The sequence below is a fragment of the Arachis ipaensis genome, chromosome B04 (assembly GCF_000816755.2).
Source record: "Arachis ipaensis cultivar K30076 chromosome B04, Araip1.1, whole genome shotgun sequence".
Lineage (NCBI taxonomy): Eukaryota > Viridiplantae > Streptophyta > Magnoliopsida > Fabales > Fabaceae > Arachis > Arachis ipaensis.
This window is the reverse complement of record NC_029788.2, coordinates 30,176,646-30,183,742: the sequence shown is the minus strand read 5'-3', so window position 1 is coordinate 30,183,742 and position 7,097 is coordinate 30,176,646.

Sequence of the window (7,097 nt, the reverse complement as noted above, 5' to 3'; positions counted from 1 at the left end):
GATTTTAGTTTATAGTTATATTGATAATAATTTATAAATGTGTTTATAATCAATTTTAATAATATGGTATATTATATTACATAATATTATATATTATTGTTTTGCAAGTGTAACACCCTACCACACAGAGCCTTATGCTTAAGTCATAAGATAGAGGTGGTGAGGTATTACGACCTCTAAAAATAAGATTTAGTATATATAATAGTGAGAAAATATTTTGTAACTAGGAGCCTTTGAAGAAAGGGGTAAAGCAAAAGAGTTAAATTTGAAAAGCGCAACACTCCCTAATGTGATAACGTAAGCGAAGCGAGATAAAAGATAACTAACACGGATATATATATATACGGAAGAGTACCATAATACAGATAACAAAGCTCAAGACTCAGTTCGCGAAGGTAACCGGCCCGGGCATCTAAGTAAACATACATACATATATAGGAGAACCCAAAAGAAACCCAAAAGACAGAGTTACAGAACCTGTTTCTCCAAAATAACCTCTAAGAGGAGTAATATAGTATATATATAAACAGTGGAGAATATAAGTATCTATTCAAGTACATATAACCAAAATAAAGTCCCGAGAGCTAAGGATCTTCGTTAAATCAGAAGCTTCCAGCATGCCTCAGCGAGGAGCCTTACGTCCTGCATCTAAAAACCACAAAATCCGCATGGGTGAGGATCGGAAGTTCTCAGCATGGTAACAGTGCCCACATATCTAACATATAATGTCCTAGAAAAGGCGAAAGCAATCCTAGAACTTCCAACAGATAATTAAAACTTATAAACATAACTAATCCCCTTGACTGGTCTTCTCAAAACAGTTAAGCAAAACATGGTTCTTGGATAACTAATCCAGTCCCAAAATGAGATCCAGACTAGTCATTGGTAAGCAAATAAGATCGTGAACAAAATTCCCTTGTTTAACTCGGAATGACACTGGTGGACAGCCTAACCTAGTCACAACGGCTTCCGAAGTAGCATTATGCACATTCAAATCATAATTTAACACAACTATCTTCAACTCTAATTCACTATCCCTCTCAAATGCAATGAATGAATGAGTAGCTCCAGAATCAAATAAAGCATTCAAAGTTATACTGGCTATTTTGCATATACCTTAGATAAGTGTATCAGATCCATCTGCACCTACAGCTGAGGTAGTGAACACCTGACCAGGTTGCTGTGCTCTCCCAGTACCTTGCCTCTGCTTCTCCGGACAGTTTGAGGCCTTATGTCCCGCCTTACTACAAGAGTAGCACAAGCCCTATCCCGCCTTGCACAGGACTCCCGGATGGTGACTCCCACATCTAGCACAAGCTTGCTCATCCAGAGGCTGCTTCCTAAATCTCCTCCCCGGGTAACTGTTGTTGTTAGGCCTTCTGAAACTAGCCTGACCCTGAGTCTACTGTGGTACAAAGCCTCCATGCTTGAAAGGCTTACCTCTAGGATCAAATCTCCTTCCTCGGTTCTGCTAAAAAGGCCCCCTATGACTTCTTTTCTCTGCAGCTGCCCTTTTCACACAATTTTTAGCCACTCTGCTCTTATTCACCAACTCTGAGAAAGTCCTGATCTCTATTGGCCCTACCGAACTAAAGATGTCGCTCCGGAGCCCTCCTTCGTACTTGATACACTTCCATTCCTCGAAGTCTTCAGGAGCTCCTTGACAAATATGAGAAAATCTGCACAATTCCTCAAATTTGTTTGTGTATTCAAAAACTGACATGGAACCCTAATTCAGCTGCAGTAACTCAAGTTCCTTCGCCGTCCTGACTGAGTTTGGGAAGTACTTTCTATAAAATTCAACCTGGAAAGCATCCCAGGAGATAGGGTCATCACCCTACTGCAGAAGATGTCGTGTATCCAGTGAGCTGATAGGTAGCAAACTCGACACATTGCTCTTCAGGCACCAGCTATGCTTGCAGTGCTCGTTCCATGGCCTGAAACCAACTATCGGCTTTAGTTAGATTGGTGGTTCCCCTAAAAACTGGCAGGTTAACCTTCAAGAATGCTAACAGCGTCATCGGCCTATTTCCACCATTTTCCCAATACCATTATTGTTCATTTGCTGTCCCAGTGCCTCAGCAGTGGCCTGCATAGCAGCAGCCATATTCTCTAACACCACCATAAAGTCCACCGGGATATTCGTGATAGTTTTCGATCCCTGAGTACTAGTATGACCTCTCCCATGGCCTCAACTGCGTCCACGAGGCACCATCTAGTTCCTATACACACCAAACAATCAATATTAGTTGATCAGTTTCAATATTGGAAGTCTAGTGCTTCAAAGTCCAAAATGCATGCTCATGAACGTTTATGCCAGTTATATCAGTCAGATATCCTGATAGCACATAAACACACACACAGAGAATACACAGAAGCATAGTCAGTCCGTCCCTCAAGCTCTACAAGAACGAACTGCTCTGATACTATAATGTAATACCCTACCACACAGAGCCTTATGCTTAAGTCATAAGACAAAGGTGGTGAGGTATTACGACCTTTAAAAATAAGATTTAGTATATATAATAGTGAGAAAATATTTTGTAACTAGGAGCCTTTGAAGAAAGGGGTAAAGCAAAAGCATTAAATTTGAAAAGCGCAACACTCCCGAATGTGATAACATATAAGTATCAAAATACATATAACAAAGCTCAAGACTCGGTTTGCAAAGGTAACCGTCCCGAGCATATAAGTATACATACATACATATATAGGAGAACCCAAAAGAAACCCAAAAGACAGAGTTACAGAACCTGTTTTTCCAAAATAACCTCTAAGAGGAGTAATACAATATATATATATAAACAGTGGAAAATATAAGTATCTATGCAAGTACATATAACCAAAATAAAGTCCCAAGAGCTAAGGATCTTCACTAAATCAGAAGCTTTTAGCATGCCTCAGCGAGGAGCCTCACGTTCTGCATATGAAAACCACAAAATCCGCATGGGTGAGAATCGGAGGTTCTCAACATGGTAACAGTGCCCACATATCTAACATATAATATCCTGGGAAAACCAAAGGCAATCCTAGAACATCAAACAGATAATTAAAACTTATAAACATAACTAATCCATGAAAAAGTAATAGGCAACTAGCTAAGGGTCTTTAGTCTATCGAAAACTCCCCTTTGCAACTCTTCTGAACCTCCCAACTGCCACCGGAACCAGTTGTTACAAACACATTTATTACAGATAAAGAAATCACATGTAGAAAGCATATATAGCAGATAAACAATTAGCAAGTAGTTATGTAGTCAATTAGGCATTCCAATTAGAGCACACTGATAAACCCCATTTTTAGGGTTTATCTTGTGTTGAATTTAGAGGATTTTATCAACTTTTCCAACATTTATTCACTAAAATAGCATGGTTTTGTAAATTCTCCTTAAATTGTGCTTAAGAGTAAAAACATGCTTTTTGGGCCTAAAAATTGATAAATTTAATTCACTTTAATTCCATTCGATGCCTTGATATGTTTGTTAAGTGATTTCAGGTTTAGAAGACAAAGATTGGATTGAAAGAATAAAGAAAAAGCATGTAAAAATGGAGAACTCATGAAGAGATGAAGGAATCGCTAAGCTATCAATTTTGACCTCTTCGTACTAAATTGATCATAACTTGAGCTACAGAGATCCGAATAAGGCAGTTTTAGTTGCGTTGGAAAGCTAACATATGGAGCTTCAAAATGATATATAATTTACCATAGTTGCTTTGCAGTTATGCGTTGCGTACGCATCACCCATGTGTGCACGTTGCAGGATCAGCGTGACTCACTTAAAGGCAACACGTGACTAGGATTTTTGAAGCATTTTGGGCCCAATCCAACCCATTTCTGATGCTATTGAACCATGGATTGAAGGGGAAATGAACCAAGGAGTCATAGTGGAGTTTTCATCCTGTTTTAGGTTAGAATTCTAGAGAGAGAAGCTCTCTCTTTTCTCTAGAATGTAGGTTATAATTAGGGTAGATTTTCTTAGATCTAGTTTTAATTGTTGTTTCCATTTATCTTTTCCTTTCAATTCTTTGTTGCTACATCTTTGCTCTCTTAGTTCTTCTTGTTAATTTCTTTTATTTTACTACTTTTATGTCTATGAGCACTTTGTTGATTTTAATTTCCTTTAATGCAATTTCATGTTTTATGTTCCTTTATTATTTAATTGCTTTGTTATTGTTATTTCCTTGCATTTGGTAGTGTTAGATTTTATATTTCTTGTCATTTTGTTATGATTTCCTTTTATGCCTTCCAAAAATTTGATAAAATGCTTGGTTGGATTCTAGAGTAGATTTTTCTCCTCATGGCTTGGGTTGAGTAATTTGAGACTCTTGAGTTATCAAACTCTATTGATAATTGGAAGTTGCTAGTTGACTTGAATGCCACTAAAACTGGTCTTTCACTATGATTTGACTAGGACTTGTGGACAAGAGCCAATTCCATCCACTTGACTTTCTTTCATAGTTAGAGGTTAACTAAGTAGAGCAATGGATAATTCTTTTCACCATTGATGATGATAACTAGGATAGGACTTCTATTTCTTATTCTTTGCCAAGAGCTTTCTTAGTTATTAGCTTATTTCTTTTGCTATTTACATTTCTTGTTCCTTATTACAAAAATCCCAAAATATTCCTTCATAGCCAATAATAAAGCACTTCGTTGTAATTCCTAGGGAGAATGACTCGGGATTAATACTATCGGTTATTTTATTGGGGTTGAACTAGTGACAACCGTATTAAACTTTGATGTGAGGATTCATTGTTGGTTTAGAACTATACTTGCAACGCAACTATTTTTTTGTGAAATTCTTTACCGACATAAAATATTCCATCAAAGTTTTGGCGCCGTTGCCAGGGAGTTGCAATGGTGTTATGTTATTGGCTATTGTGAATATGTTAAAATTGTGAATATCTTACTTTTTGGTTATTTCTAAGTCTTGCTAGTAATTAGGAGTTTACTCTTTCTTTGCGTCTTTGATATTTTTGTTTTGATTTTCCTCTTTTTCATATAAATTTTCATCTTTGTGGTTTTGGATATGGTCATGACTATGTTGTAGGTAATGAAAACTTTAATGATGGCTCACATTATGGGAGAGATGAACTCTTGAGAAGGGAGCCACATCCATATGAGCAATCATCATGGCAACCTCCTCAACCAAGCTACTATGATTGTAATCCCTCCTATGATGCATATCATTCCAATGGATATGATGGTTCTTATCATGATTATGCCACTCAACCACCATCATTTCATGCACCATACTCTCAACATAGTCCTCAAACACCATCATTTCAACCACTATATTCTCAATCTACATCATATTTTCATCAATCACCTCCACATAATCCCAATCTATATCCTCCATATGGACACACTTATAACCATTATGAACAAGCACCCATGGAACCACCACTACTTTAACATCATTACCCTCAAAACCCTTCTTTCTCCTCCAACCAAGCCCCTATGGATGATACGCTTGGTATCATTCCTTAAGAGCAAGAAGAGCTCCAAACCGCACTCACCGGTTTCACCTCCACCCTCCAAGAGCTTATATCTCGTGTACCTCTATCTTCTACCAACAACTAAAACACCTTCCAACCTCCAAGCTTTAATGAACCTCATTTCTAACCACACGATGAATTCTCCTTTCCATCACAACCCTCCATGAAAGAATATCCATGTCTATCAATCCAAGAGCAATATGATCCTACTTATGTTAGTAAAGTTGAAAAAGAATCAAAGGATCATCTCAAGGAAGCAACGGATCGGCTTCAAAAAACCATCCGTCAAAAGTTGGACTCATGGGATTCATGCCACAAGAAAAACATGTCCACGGATGATTGTGGAGAAGAAACCGAAGAGAGGAGTATGAGGAAGATTTTAGAGTCTCAACTTGAGAACAAGGAAATGAAGTGTGTTTTGTAACAAGTGGAAGGGATGGAGATTGTTGAAGAAGAAGAAGTTGAAGAAGATCTAGGGGAGGTTGAACAAGAAGGAAGTTCCATCATTGAAGACAACTCTACACCAAGTGACAATGGTGATCTTGTTGAAGCTTCTTCCATGAGATGTGAAACTGATGTTGAGGAGGAATGTGCACAACCTCCAATGCATATTTTGATCAATGAGAAAGAGTTGGAAGAAGTTAGCAAACAAGAGGAAATTGAAGAAAGTTGAATGAGAGATGGAAGTCATCAAGGAGGAGTCAAAGGAAGTGGAGTCTACAATGTCCAGACCATTGGATATCTTCCTTGCTAAGTCACCATCCAAATTACAAGTTGAATGGGTAATCATCTCATCTTTCAATTTTCTTGGCCCATATCAATATGCATTGTTAGAAACGGATGGTCAACTTAGAACTATTTGTGGGTTAGAGAGTAAGAAAGAGTTGGATGTTGGTGGGCAATTTGAATCAAGGTGCATAGGGGATGGAAGTTCAAACTTTGAAATCCAAAAGTGGAGTGAAGCTTAATTCTATGAAATTAGGATAAGGATTAGGAGTTCAAAGGAGAATTCAAGAAGTTTGTCACCCAAGTCACCCAATTGGAAGCATGAAGATCGAGAAGAAAGGGGGTTGACAAACAAAGTATGGGACCCCAGAATATGCATAGACAATCATCAACTTTGGGGCCTCGCCACTTGCTTAAGCTTCCTTGAAGGCTTTGTGTGCCTAATTTGGGATCCCGGAGGCTATTGAAAGTGCAAACATTGGTGGGATTCAAGGAAAAGTTCAAGCATAAGCCACCCTAGTAAGGACCCCACCAAATGTCCAACTTAAGGACAATAAATAAAAGTGCTAGGTGAGAGACACCCCACCATGGTAAACTCTTTCCATTCTCTTGTATATATAATCAATGAATGAATTGAGTTGCTATTGTTAGGTAGTTTTCTTTTTTTCATACTTTTGCATATCTTGTTTTGATTGCTAAGTTGCTTGTTAGGCTCATGCTTTGATTAGAATAGTTGTTTTTGAATTGCATTTTGCTTGAAGTGCAAGTTTTGTTTATTTTGTCGTTGAAAATTTTCCAAAAACTAAAATATTTTTTGTTAAATTTGAATTTTGGTTGCTTTAGAGTGTTTATAGGTTGGGAGAGTGCCATGTT